At 51.3% G+C, this 13,613-nt stretch overlaps 2 long non-coding RNA genes across 2 annotated transcripts; both read right to left on the reverse strand.

The window, feature by feature from the left end:
- Positions 1-2,571: 2,571 nt before the first annotated feature.
- Positions 2,572-3,259, reverse strand: LOC129653597 (uncharacterized). Its single transcript, XR_008715174.1, has 2 exons — positions 3,171-3,259; positions 2,572-2,996 (listed from the first exon to the last, which is right to left on the reverse strand). It is a non-coding gene; the product is annotated as an uncharacterized LOC129653597 (long non-coding RNA).
- Positions 3,260-4,616: 1,357 nt separating this feature from the next.
- On the reverse strand, positions 4,617-8,871 carry LOC129653596 (uncharacterized). The gene is made up of 2 exons (XR_008715173.1): positions 8,603-8,871; positions 4,617-5,113 (listed from the first exon to the last, which is right to left on the reverse strand). It is a non-coding gene; the product is annotated as an uncharacterized LOC129653596 (long non-coding RNA).
- Positions 8,872-13,613: the final 4,742 nt, after the last annotated feature.

Genomic DNA, 13,613 nt, shown 5'->3' on the forward strand with positions numbered 1-13,613 from the left:
CCCAGAATACCGTGCAAGAGGACAAAGAGATGAAAAATACAAACAAAAAGTTACAAGTTGTGGAAGTTAGGGTTTTCAGCATCTAATAGATGTTGGAGAAAACACTTATCATAGGGTTTGAGATAACAGAAAAAGAGGAGAAAGCGTCTCTGAACTGATTGGTTTAGACTGCTGAGCAGAAATAAAGGGAAAACGACACACACTTGGTGAATTGTCTGAACTTCAAGAATAGAGATTGGTTTATACATCAAGTTCCCACCATGACCATATGACTCTTGCAACATACAGGTGACCTTGGCCGTCATTCATTATTTCCATCAAAACTCTTTATCGATGATCTGAGCACTGTGCCAATTACAGGTATTCCCCCCTTTAAAAGTTCACTTTATGCCAGTTCACTTTTGCAAAGAGCTGCATTAGCACCTGTTTTCATTAATCGAAAGAAATCCAAAGAGGATTTTTGTTTTTATGGGGGAAAAAAATGAGAATAGCAACCAGGACTTGTTTTGCCGTGAGCCCTTATGCACCCCGGGGAGTGGCTGGCCCTCCTTGTGGGGTCCTGGGGCCCTGAAGGCGAGTGGGAGTCGCTCTAAGGAGGTTTCCGGCCCAGGTTCATTGTAGCCAGCACCGCCGCCTCCTCTCCAGGGCCAGGGCCTCCCTGTCCACTTTGCTCATGGAAGGACAGCAGGCCAGCTTCCCGGGGTCCTGGGCTTGTCACATCCTGTCTGGGTGATGCTGACAAGGATGGCGGTGGTACTGGTGCCTGGAGGCACAGCTCTGGCACTCTGGATGCTTCACTTCTCATTAGAGAGCTCTGCGCATCCACATCCTGATTTCTTTTCAGCACATCATAGTTTCTCAGCCCCAAGGCCAAGGGCCAGGGCCAATCTGTGGGCCAGGAGGGCCTGACAGATGGAGGGAGTGGGGGAGGGGCTGTTCCACTCATCTGGAATCTTGGCAAGGGATGGGCTGCCTCTTGGACTCTCAGCGGAAACACAAAGAGAGTCAGGGCATCCGGGCACAGGCAGCCAGGAGAAGGGGCTTGAGGTCAAGTTATCCCCTGAGGGCCAGTCTGTGGGACACAGGATCAGAGGTGGTGGGGAAATGCCACCTCTGGATGGGGTCTCCAGAAGTGGGGAGGCTTGAATCTGGATCTCATGAGGCCCCAAGAGAAGGACAAACCCTGGTTGACTTGACAACTCTCTTCTACTCTTGGAGGGTGCTGCTTCCTGCTTCTGGAATGGTGAATACAAACGGCAAACGTGGCTCCCAAGCAGCTAGGCTTGAGGTCAGGGGGCAGGCAGCCCGGGCATCGAGGCTCTGAGCTAGCTCAGGGACAGCAAGGTCCCACGATGCACAGATGACCTGAGCGCCCCCACGGTGGTCTTGGGTCACTGACTGCAGCTCTCCCAGGACAGACCATGACCTGCAGCCCAGGGGAGAGCTAGACCCCAGAGCCTGTCCTGAGACCGAGGATAGGATTTCCTGGTCCACAGGGACCCCAGCACCTCTGGGCTTTCTCTGTGACCTCCAAGGAGCCCCTGCCCCATGATTTTGTCACCAGGACTCGCCCTTCTTTTTCCCTTGGGGTCCTACTCACTGTCCTCCACGCGTCTTGGATGGTACCCGGCAATGGAAGAAGTTTCAAGAAGGAGAAAAGACACTAGACTGGCCACGGCGAGAAGGCTGCAGTAAAGGATGTGCGGGAGGGAGGGGAAGCGCCTCCTGAGACCTTCAGGACTCAGGCCAGGCTGCTCCCCGGGCCAGGAAGCACCTGGTCCACTCCCCTGTGGTGGGAAGTCGGAGCATCCTCCAGCACCGCCCCCCTAGCCTGAAGGGGAGCCTGCCGCGACCAGTGCTCAGTCACCAGCACTCCCCTAACTCTGCCCCAGAAGGACAATGACCACTCTTACTGCTGCCAGCTTTCCCCGACTGGGGGACACCAGCCGAGGGAGTGGTGACTGTCGCCTGAAGAGAGGGTTTCCACCCAAACCCTTTGAGTCTCCCCCAGTTACCGAAACACAGGGGCCCCCTTGATGCCGCGGCCCTAGTGCACTCGGCAGTAAAGGACGGTGCAGCCCCAAGAGGCCTGGCAATGGGCCTGCGTTTCTGCAGAGCATCCTCTGCCCACAAACGCCTTTGAAAACCTGGGAACCAAGCTGTCATGCTGACACTGAGCTGCTGCGCATGAGGGCTAGGAAACCCATGAGAGTTCACGCACAGACTCTGGAGCCAAGCCTGTGTGTGCGCGCCTGCTCAGTCCCTTCAGTCGTGTCCGCCTCTTTGAGACCCCATGGACTGTAGCCCAGCAGGCTCCTCTGTCCATGGGATTGCCCGGGCAAGGACACTGGATTGGGTTGCCATGTCCTTTTCCAGGGGGTCTTCCCAACCCAGGGATCAAACTCGTGTCTCCTGTGTCTTCTGCACTGGCAGATGGGTTCTTTACCACTAGTGCCCATTGGGAAGCCCAGAGCCAACCATATTGGATTCAAATCCCAGCTCTGACCTTTGCACAGATAACTAACCCCCCCGCATCACAGTTTCTTCGTGTGAAATGAGACAGTAGTACTGGTCTCATAAGCTGCGAGGATGAAGTGAGATACACCAGTGAAGCACACAGAACAGTGCATAGCCTCACAGAAAAGCCTCGCACACATTTAATAAAGAAATACTTGATCCGGGTTTCCAAAATCCTTGAGACCCAGGTTCAAGGCATCAAAAAAGCCCAAGAAAAAGACACAGTAATAAAATGAGTTTCTGATCCAGCAGGTGATCACCATCTTGCTTCAGAACCCTGTTTTTTCCAACTTGAGTAATTTACACGTCTTCCTGACTTCTGTCACATCCTCAGTCCCCTTGTACGATTATTTATTCATGCTTTTCTTTCAGTCAACACACTTCTAAATAATTTATCTTCTGCGGGATGTTTGTCAACTACCATCACTGGAAAACCACCATCACTTGTCATCAATAGAAGCAAACTGTAAAAACACATCCTGTGGAAACAAAACAAACAGTGTAATGTTTCTAGCTGGACCCCTTTGCCAGCCGAGGGCTCCGAGCTGTCTCTCTGTTTTTAAGAATAAAGCATCAGCAAGGGTTAAGAAGATTCTCCCGCCAGCGCATCAGGGGGGGCAGAAAGGGAAGTGACCAGGGAATCAACTTCTTACCCCGGGAAAGGCGTATTTACCCACGCTGGGACACCGCCTAGAATGACCCCTGCCCCGCGGAGCGTGCGCCCCCACGGTGGATGGAGCGATCCGCCGCAGCGATTTCCAACCAGCACCTCCAACGCTCCCGGCGGGCGGCCCAGAACAGGTGGGGCGGCCGCCGCTCGGGGCTGGGTTTGCCTATCTTGCGCCCTCTGGCGGCTGCTTCTTTGGGCAGGAGGAGCGCATCAGGGGGTCCGGGTGATGGGCTTGCCTAAACAGCTGGGCTTTCTCCCGGGACCCGCTGGACACCCCAAGATATGAAGTCATGGAGCGTCCACAAGGGATGCCCTCTCGCCCCTTCTTCATGGTCACCTCGTAACCGTGGCCAGCATGGGGCCGACCTCTGGAGCCCAGACCCCCTCGGGAGTCCTCGCAGCTCCCAGCGAATCAACCGGGCTCTACCCTTGGCATCACGATCCGTTCTTTCCTACTAAGCAGGAACAACAGACGTGAACCGCTACCAGTTAGCCAGCTGCAAGTGGAAGGAGGGGCTGCCGCTCAGGGTTAGGTCGACGGCGCCCCGCCTGCCCTGCGCACTCAGCGGGGAGCTCAGGGAGTGACGAGCGCACCGGCTCCGCCCGGAGCAGGTCCGGCAGCAGCAGATTTGCAGGCGGCTGTTGCCCTTCGCGGACCCCTGTGGCTCCGCCACAGCCTGCAGGGCCGCGGGAAGCGGGTGCAGACAGCCTCAGGGCGCCCCAGCTACCACCAACCCCACGGAAAGGGAGGAGCCGGGCACCAGGCAAGCCCAGGGCACGGCGGATCGTGAGAGACTAGTGTACAAACCCACCAAGGCCAGACCACATATAAAAATAGCACCCAGCGCCAGCCGCAGCAAACCTGCCAAACTTCAGCTTCTGCAACATCAACCCCACAGGGACAGAACTCGCTCGGTAACTACCAGCGGCCCTTGTGTTCTCTGCTAACTTAGGAGCTACCAGAGAAAGCCAAACCTTCTCCCCTGATCACATAGGGTGCCCCTTTCTAAGGGGTGGTGGAGACAAATTAGCCCGCCTCCAGCTTCCCCATGCTGACAACCTCCAGTCCTGGCACGCCTGACGCCTCCCCTATGAAGGACCTGTGATGGGGAGCAGATGGTGTGAGACAGAGCTGGAAGGGCTTGAGGCCCCCAGGTCTATGCCCTCCCTGAGTGGTGGCCCTGGGGTCCCCTCATGGTCCTCCTCCCTGGGAGCAAGCAGAGCGCTGGGATGGACTCTACGCTCATCCATTCCTTCCTTTTTATCTTGGGTGGCTTCAGCGTGCAGCGGCTTGAAGCCGGATTTCAGTTCCTGGCCAGAGGCTGAGGTCGGGCTGCAGCATTGAATCCTAGCCACTAGACCAGTGGTCGGTGACAAGGACCCTGGCCCTTCACCTTTGCAGAGAAGAATTCCCACAAAGACAGAAAGTAGTGAAACAAGTTTATTAGGAGGAAAAGAGTATGGTACTTGTGGACTGACATAGAGGCGGACTCAGAGAGAGTCACACCCTCCTGGTAGTTTGAATCACTTTTATGGGGCATCTTTTCCAGGTTTCCTTTGGCCAATTATTTTGATTTGCGTGGTTCTGAGTCTGTTTGTGGTGTATCTCAGGATCCTCCCGCGTGTGCCCATGTGTGTCTCAGCCGAGATGGATTCCACTGAAGAGGCCTCTGGGTAGCCTTGGCATCACTCCTCTTTTGACCTCCAAGGAGCTTTCTAGTCAACAAGGTCTCCTTGACTTCAAGAATGAGAGATATGTGGTCTCTTATTTTTTATCCTGGCACAGCCCAATCTCCTCTCTCGATTGTCCTGCTATTGATATTTTGGAGCTTCTGTCCACAGGAAATGAACTCCAGTTGTTCACCCAGGGGATGTAGGGGAGGGCATCTACCTCCTGTCTCAGTTTATTCATTCAACAGACATCTCCTGTTGAGTAACAAATGGCCTAAGATGGTTAGATAGCATCACTGACCAAATGGACATGAATCTGAGCAAATTCCAGGAGACAGTGGAAGACAGAGGATGCTGGCAGGCTACAGTCCATGGAGTTGCAAAGAGTCAGACATGACTTATAGAATGTGCATGCTTGCTAAGTTGCTTCAGTCATGTCCAACTCTTTCCAACCCTTGCATGGGGTTCTCCAGGCAAGAACACTGGAGTGGGTTACCATGTCCTTCTCCAGGGGATCTTCCCTACCCAAAGATCAAACCCGTGTCTCTTAAGTCACCTGCACTGGCAGGTGGGTTCTTTACCACTAGGACCACCTGGGAATCCCCTAGACACAATTTAGCGACTAAACACACAAACAAACAAAAAAAAGACAGAAAATGGCCTAAGGCTATGCACCTCAGGCTGTGTCTTTCAGAGCCTCCACTCCAGCAGAGGACAAGAGACGGCACCAACTCGAAAATAAGACTCGGAGGGGGACGGGGAATTCCTCTAACTCCGGGGATGGAAAGCCTCTCTGAGGGGTAGTGTGGCATTCCTCCTCCTTGCTTAGGGTGACTGGGGAGAACTAGGGGACTGTGCCCCTCTGCGCTGCGTGGCAGCCCTTCTCCATTCCCCTGGGCTGGGCGGCATCTCCCAGCTGCTGCCCAGGACAGCAGTGCTGCCCACGCTGCTTTGCACCCACATCTGCCGCGTGCTTTGTTCCCGAGACACGGGAAGGACAGACCTGCAGCCAGAATCAACCCATGGGACAGCAGAGCCCGTGAGGCTGCAGCCCCTTCCGGAACTGGGTGCTTTGGGGGACCCCAATAAGAAATAGCAACATACCAGCCCAGATGTGTTTGATGTCTTACTGTCCATAAGGAAAGGAATATGGTTCAGCTTTGGATAGCTCCGTTGGTAAAGAATTAGCCTGCAATGCAGGAGACCCCGGTTCAATTCCTGGGTTGGGAAGATCCCCTGGAGAAGGGAATGGCTACCCACTGCAGTATTCTGGCCTGGAGAATTCCATGGACTGTATAGCCCGTGGGGTCGCAAAGAGTTGGACATGACCGAGCAACTTTCACTTTCACTTCGCTTGGAGAGAGAGAGCTAGGTGGAAACTTGCTTTGTCACTGTGCGACATGAAGTTATTTAACCTCTTTACTAAACCCCACTTTCAGCACCTGGAAACTGAGATGCAGAAAGCAGCCCATTCACGGGGCTGTTGTGAGGCTTCCGTGAGCTAATCTATGTGAAGCCCAGAGCACAGAGCCTGGTGCTGGAAAATCCCCAGCAACTGACAGTCAACTACTGGCCCTGTGTTAACCCGGCGTCCGGCGAGCCCAGGGCTTAAGGGCTGGGCAGTGTTCGTTCCCAACAAGGAACTGAGGCTGGAGAGCTTAACATGGCCCCTGTGAAGACCTGGAGTAGGGCTCTGTGGCTCCTTTTCCAGCTTGCTTCCCTACCTATGCAGGGGTCTGACCTGTTGTGGGTGCGTGTGTGCATGCTCACTCACTCACTCGTGTCCAACTCTTTGCAACCCCACGGACTGTATGCAGCCCACCAGGTTCCTCTGTCTATGGGATTTTCCTGGCAATAATACTGGAGTGGGTTACCATTTCCTTTTCCAGGGGATCTTCCCAACCCAAGGATTGAACCCTCATCTCCTGCATTGGCAAATAGGTTCTTTACCACTGAGCCACCAGGAAGCCCATCTGAACATATAGAGCTTCCTAATTCTTTAAGCCCAAGTGAGACCCCCCTGTATGGATATATGCAATTTATTTGCCACAGGGGTGTATATTGGTAGGTAAATTCCCAGAAGATGAGTGGCCAGTTTGGAAGTGTGTGTGTGTGTAATCCTGAAGCTGCCACCTTTTGTAATAGATGACCTGCCTCCCTTGCCATCACTGGCGCCTGCTCTCACATTGTGGATTTCGGAAAACATGATGGGGGGAAACTGGTATTTCAGGGTTCTTTTGACATGTGTCCCACTTATGATGAGTGAGCATATTTCACATATTCAATGGCCATTTATAGTTAATTTCTGTGAATCTCCTCTGCCCAGCCTCTCCCCTCCCCCAATTAGACTGTTAGCTGTTTTCTTGTTGATTTGTGAATGCTCTTTATATTTTAGGGAAATTAACCCTTGTCTGTGGTGTGAGTTACAAATACTATCCCTAAGCTGTCCTTCAGAGCAGTACGTCTAACCTCTCTGCTAGAAACCATATCCTATGCACTCTCTTTTTAAAAATCCCCCCCACCATCTAGCACAGTTCTTTGCCTATTGTAGATAATTAATAAATGCTTGACAGCTAGATTAGCGGGGTAAAAATGTTCTTTACTCATCAGCTTCATTAAGTGAAAAGTTTAAAGCATTAGTCTCATCGTTTCATGTTTTTTGCTTTTTTTTTTTAGTCACTCAGCCGTGTGCAACTCTTTTGCAACCCCATGGACCTGCTAGGCTCCTTTGTCCATGGGATTTCCCATGCAAGAATACAAGAGTGGGTTGCCATTTCCTTCTCCAGGGGATCTTCCCAACCCAGGGATCAAACCCACATCTCCTGCATTGGCAGGTGGGTTCTTTACCACTGAGTCACCAGGAAAGCCGAATTTTATGTTATTCAGTTGTAGAAGTATCCTTAAACTTCTAATACATTAAAGCTAATATAAAAGATATTAAAGAAGTGGACATTTAAAAGAATGAGCTAAAAATAAATACAAACGGGAGTTCTGACATTTCTTTCCTTACCCCAACAGATTGATTGTCTCGCGCCTCCCCGAGAAGCAGGTCAGCGCCCTTTGGAGATCCCTGGATCACACTTTGTTGCCTGTGAACTTCAGCTTAACTGCGATGTGAATTGGTGTGGCCTCTGGGGTTGGTTGTGAAATGTCTGGCTTGTCTCCCCTGATCTAACAGCAGGCATCCCTGAGATGTCAGGGGAACCAGACCACGCCTGCCAGGAGTGCAGGAAGCGGGTGGAGACGGTGAGGTGCTGGAGGTGCCAGTCTGGCATGCAGTAGCCTAGGGTCCCCGGCAGTCTGAGGCTCACCGGTAGTGACAGGCGAAGATGGCCACCACTGTGGTTCAGCCCCAGTGTGCAATCCACTCCGCCTCTGCAAGGAAACCTGCAGGGGAGGCTGCGTTAGGGACCGGCAGATGAAGAAAGGGACCCACAGCCAGGCCCCAGGGTGGGCCGCCTGCAGACTTGCAGAGGCTCTGAGCTCATTCCCACGCTGGCCACACCCACTGACAATGGTACCATGGTCTGGTTAGGGAACCCTGCACCCATGACTGGGACAGGTGCCAAGATGTCCTCCCCTAAACACTGAGATGTCAGCAGCTCGCTGGGGAAGAGGAGGGACTGAAATCTCCCCAGGCCCCCCACTCGGTCCACAGGGTCAGCAAGGGCCATGGGCACCCCCCGAGCAGAGCAGCAGCATCACAGGGAGCCAAGGTCAAGAACGTGCTCGTTGCTGGCGTACCTGTTTCCTCCTGCTTCTGGGACAGTGACCACCAACGTGGCGGCTTAAAACCACACGCTGCTTCTCTGACAGCCTGGAGTCCAGCGGTCACAGTGTCTTCCTGGGCTGAAATCAGGCAGACGGCAAGGACTTGCTCCCTCCAGAGGCTCATGGGAAAATCTTCCTCTTCGCCCTTTCTAGCTTCCAGAGCTCGATGTCTTGTGCTTGGGAGCGCAGCCTCCTGCTTCAGTACTCTAACGCCACCTCTTCTCAGCAAATCTCTCTCTGCCTCTCTCTGACCAGGACATTTGTGATCACATTTAGGGCCCACCCAGATAATCCAGGATAATACTCCTTAATCATGGAAACCTTAATTCCATCACACCAGCAAAGTCTCTTTTGTCATTTAAGGTAATATTTGCAGATTCCAGAGTTTAAGACCTGGATATCTTTAGGGGTGGCATTATTCTGCCCATCAGGGCTTCTCTGGTGGCTCAGACAGTAAAGAATCTGCCTGCAATGCAGGAAACCTGGGTGCGATCCCTGGGTTGGGAAGATCCCCTGGAGAAAGGAATGGCAACTCACTCTAGTATTCTTGCCTGGAGAATTCCATGGACAGGGGAGCCTGGCGGGCTACAGTCTATGGGGTCACAAAGAGTCAAACACAACTGAGCAACTAACACAGAGACACACGTATTCTGCCCACCACAGAGGCAACGCCGAGCAGACGAGAGGCTCTGAAGACCAGAGGGTGTCAGGGGGGGTCCAGGCTCATTTCTCACAGAGGCTGTGAGGCACAGGGCCTGGGACATCTAGTGACCCCCGGTCTCTGCAGATCCTAGAGGCTGCTTTGAGGGAGTGTCTCCGAGTTGGGGATGGAGAGAGGAAGGTGGGAGCCTGGATCCAGGGCTCACATCACCCCCTCATAGGCACCACCTGCCAGACCTATTGCCCCATTGGGCCAGGATGTTGGCTGGGCAGGTGGCTGCTGAGTCATCGCCCCTCCAGCCTCCTTCTGGTCCCAACCCATGGATTTTTCTGGCATGTTTGAGAGCAGCTTCTGGGCAGAGAGAAGACTTTCAGAAATACTTTGGTTTTTAAGTCCCAATTCTTCACTGAGCTTTTAAATGCAATTTACAAATCTTATTCTATGAATAGATCCAGCCAATTTTAACAATCATTTTTAAGGCAAACTTTGATTAATGTTTGCAGCATTTACCTACTTAGTTAATTAAACTCCTTTAAACATTTTAAGCTGCAATCAAAGTGTATTGTATTTCGTTTTCTAAGTTTTTCAATTATCTGACTAACAAATCGTCCCAAGTCCTTAAGTGATCCTTATCAATCAGGTATATTAAACTTATAATTATGGCGATTTTTAAATATTCAAAAACTGTTTACCACTTCGTAGGATTTCAGCTTTACAATCACAGGTGGAAACCAATGACTCAAGAGCACATTTAAAATTAGAATTGCAAGTCTGATGTTAACACTCAAATCTGCCCAATTTGCTTAAACTTTCTAAGTTCTAAAAATGCCAAAGATACAAACAGATTTCTGATCTCAACACAAAAAGATAAATGCTATCATTTTTATTTGCTTCATCATCTAAATTCAATTCTAAGTTCCTCTGATTTAAAAGTGTTCCCCAAACAGATTTGGTGTTTCCTTCTTAGCTGGATGAGGGTTCTCAACCCCCAACTGGTGTAGGACGAGTCAATTCTAACATGAACTTTCCATTTTGTGAATAGTCCACAAAGAGTCCATTTCACCAAGAGGGACATTAGGGTTCGTTCCAGTTTGGGGCTCTTGGGAACGAAGCTGCTCTGGGGCCTCATGTAACATCTCAGTGGGACGCACACTCATTTGGGTTGTGTCTACAGGGTGGACCTGCTGAACAGAGTGTGAGCATCTGCCTAGTCTCCCTAGACATTGTCAAACACTTGCCCAAAGAATGCACCACCAGTCTCCCCTGTTCTCGAGAAAGAAAACCCTGAACAGAAAGGACTGTTTCCCAGCCTGTTTACCATCCATCTGCCTTGGCCTCAGGCCCCCCTCACAGCTCCCAGACCTCTCAGTTCATTGTGTTTCTGAGTTTCTAACTGCCCCTCAAACCCCTGCCACATCCACCATCTGGGGGCAGCTGTGTGCTGGACACTTGGCAGCTGTGTGCCAACCCAGAGGGCCCAGCTGAGCCAGGCCAGGTCTTCAACAGGCGCTAACAGGGACGGGAAGGCAGGGAAGAATCCAGCCACCAAAGATGCGATGTGGTCAGTGCCAGGACTGGTGTGCATTCCCACAGGAGCTCCAGGCCCACACTGGGGACCAGAGAGGGCAGCATAGACTTGGGCAGTGTCCCCACATGTCCAGTGTCCTTTTCCCTTGTGACAGCATCAGCCCTTTGGGGACCACCCCTGCCCTGTTTGTGTGGACCAGACTGAATCCATTTCTGTGGCATCGCAGGATCCTGGCCAATCCCCAAGTATCCCTAGTGTCACCTAGCAGGTGACAGTCAAACTGGGTTCTGAAGGATGAATGAAAAGTGAAAGTGAAAGTCATTCAGTTGTGTCCGACTCTTTGTGACCCCAAGGCCTATACAGTCCATGGAATTCTCCAGGCCAGAATGCTGGAGTGGGTAGCCTTTCCCTTCTCCAAGGGATCTTCCCAACCCAGGGATCGAACTCAGGTCTCCCGCATTGCAGGCAGATTTTTTACCAGCTGAGCCACCAGGGAAGGATGAATGGGAGTTGGCAGATGAAGGATAAGAGGAAGGACCTCAGGCAGAAGGAACCACACCGAAAAAGGTGAAGAGGCAAGAATCAGCCTGGAACAACGGGAGAAAGGTAATTCTCTCCACAGCCTGGGAGATGAAGCGAGAATGAGCACCAGGTCCTGAAGAAGGGGACTGCAAGGCTGGGGATGTGGGACTTCATCCCAAAGGGTAACCCAGATGTCAGCAGGATTTTCAGCTGAGTGACTCACTCAGATTTCCACCTTGGAAAGCTTACTCTGGCTGCAATGCTTGGGCCAGATGGAGGTGGGAGACCAGCCAAGAGGCAGTTGGGATGGAGAGGGGCCAGGTGGAGCAAGGGGAGGGGAGAGGCCTGACAACAAGGAAACAGGCTTGTAATAGGGGCGGGGAGGTGCGGTCTGTAGCGGTCCCGCTCAGCCATTGGTCAGCACGCCCCTTCTTGTTACTCTATATAAAAGAAGCCCGAATTTGGACTAGGACAAGATGGTTCTTTGAGACACTAGTCTACCATCTTCTTGGTCTGCTAGCTTTCTGATTAAAGTCATTATTCCTTGACCCAACAACTCATCTCCCATTATCAGCCTGTTGTGTGGCAAACAGAGCAGGCTTGGGCTTGGATCACAGGACCCTCCAGACCCAGATCACAACAGCGCTGAGCTGACAGCTATGCCCCAAGTCTAGTGAGCCTTTCTGGAAAGTTCCCACCTCCTCTGCCCTGCCCCCAGAGCCCTTCCTGTCCCCCCGGCCCCCACCTGCCACTTCCCACAAGGAGAATAAGCTGCTGCCCTTCCCCTGGGACAACAAGGAGTGATACTTGCTCCTAATCCCCGGGATCTGTACATGATGCCTTATGGGCAAGAGATTTTGCAGACGTGATTAAATTAAGGATCTTGAAATGGGGAGATTATCCTGGATTATTCCTGGTGGGCCTGATGTTATCAATTGACATGAAGACAGAAGCAGAGAGGGATTTGAAGATGCCACACTGCTGGCATAGAACACAGAGGTGCAGCCTCTAGAAGCTGGAAGAAGCAAGGAATACTCTCTCTAGGAGCCTCCAGGAGGAACCAGCCCCATTGACAACTTGATTTGAGCCCATTGAGACCCATTTCAGATTGGGTTTTCTACTTGCAACCATATATACTCATACTGATTCTGTTCCTGAATGAATAGCAGTTCAGTGAAGAAAACAGCCTGTCAGAAATAACAGAGTGCATCATATTCACTCTGAATATGAGTGAAAGAGCAGGAGTGTCCTTAGCAATAGTTCCAGGACAAGTGGCTACAATATGGGAAGGAAAGTTGGATCCATGCCTTACATCACACATGAAAATAAATTGCACATGAATTAAAGAAGAGAAAAAAATAAACCCCAGAAATCTAGAGGAGACTAAACATTTATAAATGGAAAGCAATCAATAAAGATAAAGCACAGATCAAGTAGACTGTGTTTGGTGGTTGGAGGGCACAGTGGGCATGCCCCCCATCACAGGGGTTTTTCATCCCATATTAAAATGACCCCAACCCCTGCAAGAATGAACACTCATACACTTAATACCAGGCCATCAAAATTCAACTTATGGAATTGAAGGCAGAAGTAGACAATTCTACAATGATAATTGGAGACATCAATATCCCACTCTCAATAATGGATAGAGCAACCAGATGGAAGATAAGTAAGGGAACAGGATTTAACACAATGAACCAACTAGACTTAATGGACATATACAGAACACTCCACCCAACAAAAATGGCATACATGTTCTTCTCAAATGCACCAGGGACATTTTCCAGACTAGACCGTATGTAAAGGAATTCTGAATCAATTTCAATTTAAGGGGGTTCAGTAGGTTTCCTCCACATCACTAAGCAATTCTCCAGAAACCTGCTGGGTGTATTGCCACTCAACTCAATCCCGTCTACCTGGAGTAGCATGAGATCCCACAGATAAAGGGCTCACTCAGTCCCATGAGACACCTTCTCTTCCCCCATTTCAGATGCAAGTCACAGACCCAGGTTGTCACCTGTGCTCCTGACCAACTAGCTATAGATTGGAGGTTCCAGTGACCCCCTGCTTGAACTTCCAGGTCATGACTTCATGGATTCAGCCTTTCCAGGGCCTGATTGCTGTTGTTTGGTCACTAAGTCATGTCCAACTCTTTGCAACCCCACAGACTGCAACACGCCAGGCTTCCCTGTCCTTTACTATCTACCAGAGTTTGCTCAAACTCATGTCCATTGAGTTGATGATGCCATCCAACCATCTCATCTTCTGTTGCC

Source organism: Bubalus kerabau, chromosome 5, assembly GCF_029407905.1.
Source record: "Bubalus kerabau isolate K-KA32 ecotype Philippines breed swamp buffalo chromosome 5, PCC_UOA_SB_1v2, whole genome shotgun sequence".
NCBI classification, from domain to species: Eukaryota; Metazoa; Chordata; class Mammalia; order Artiodactyla; family Bovidae; genus Bubalus; species Bubalus kerabau.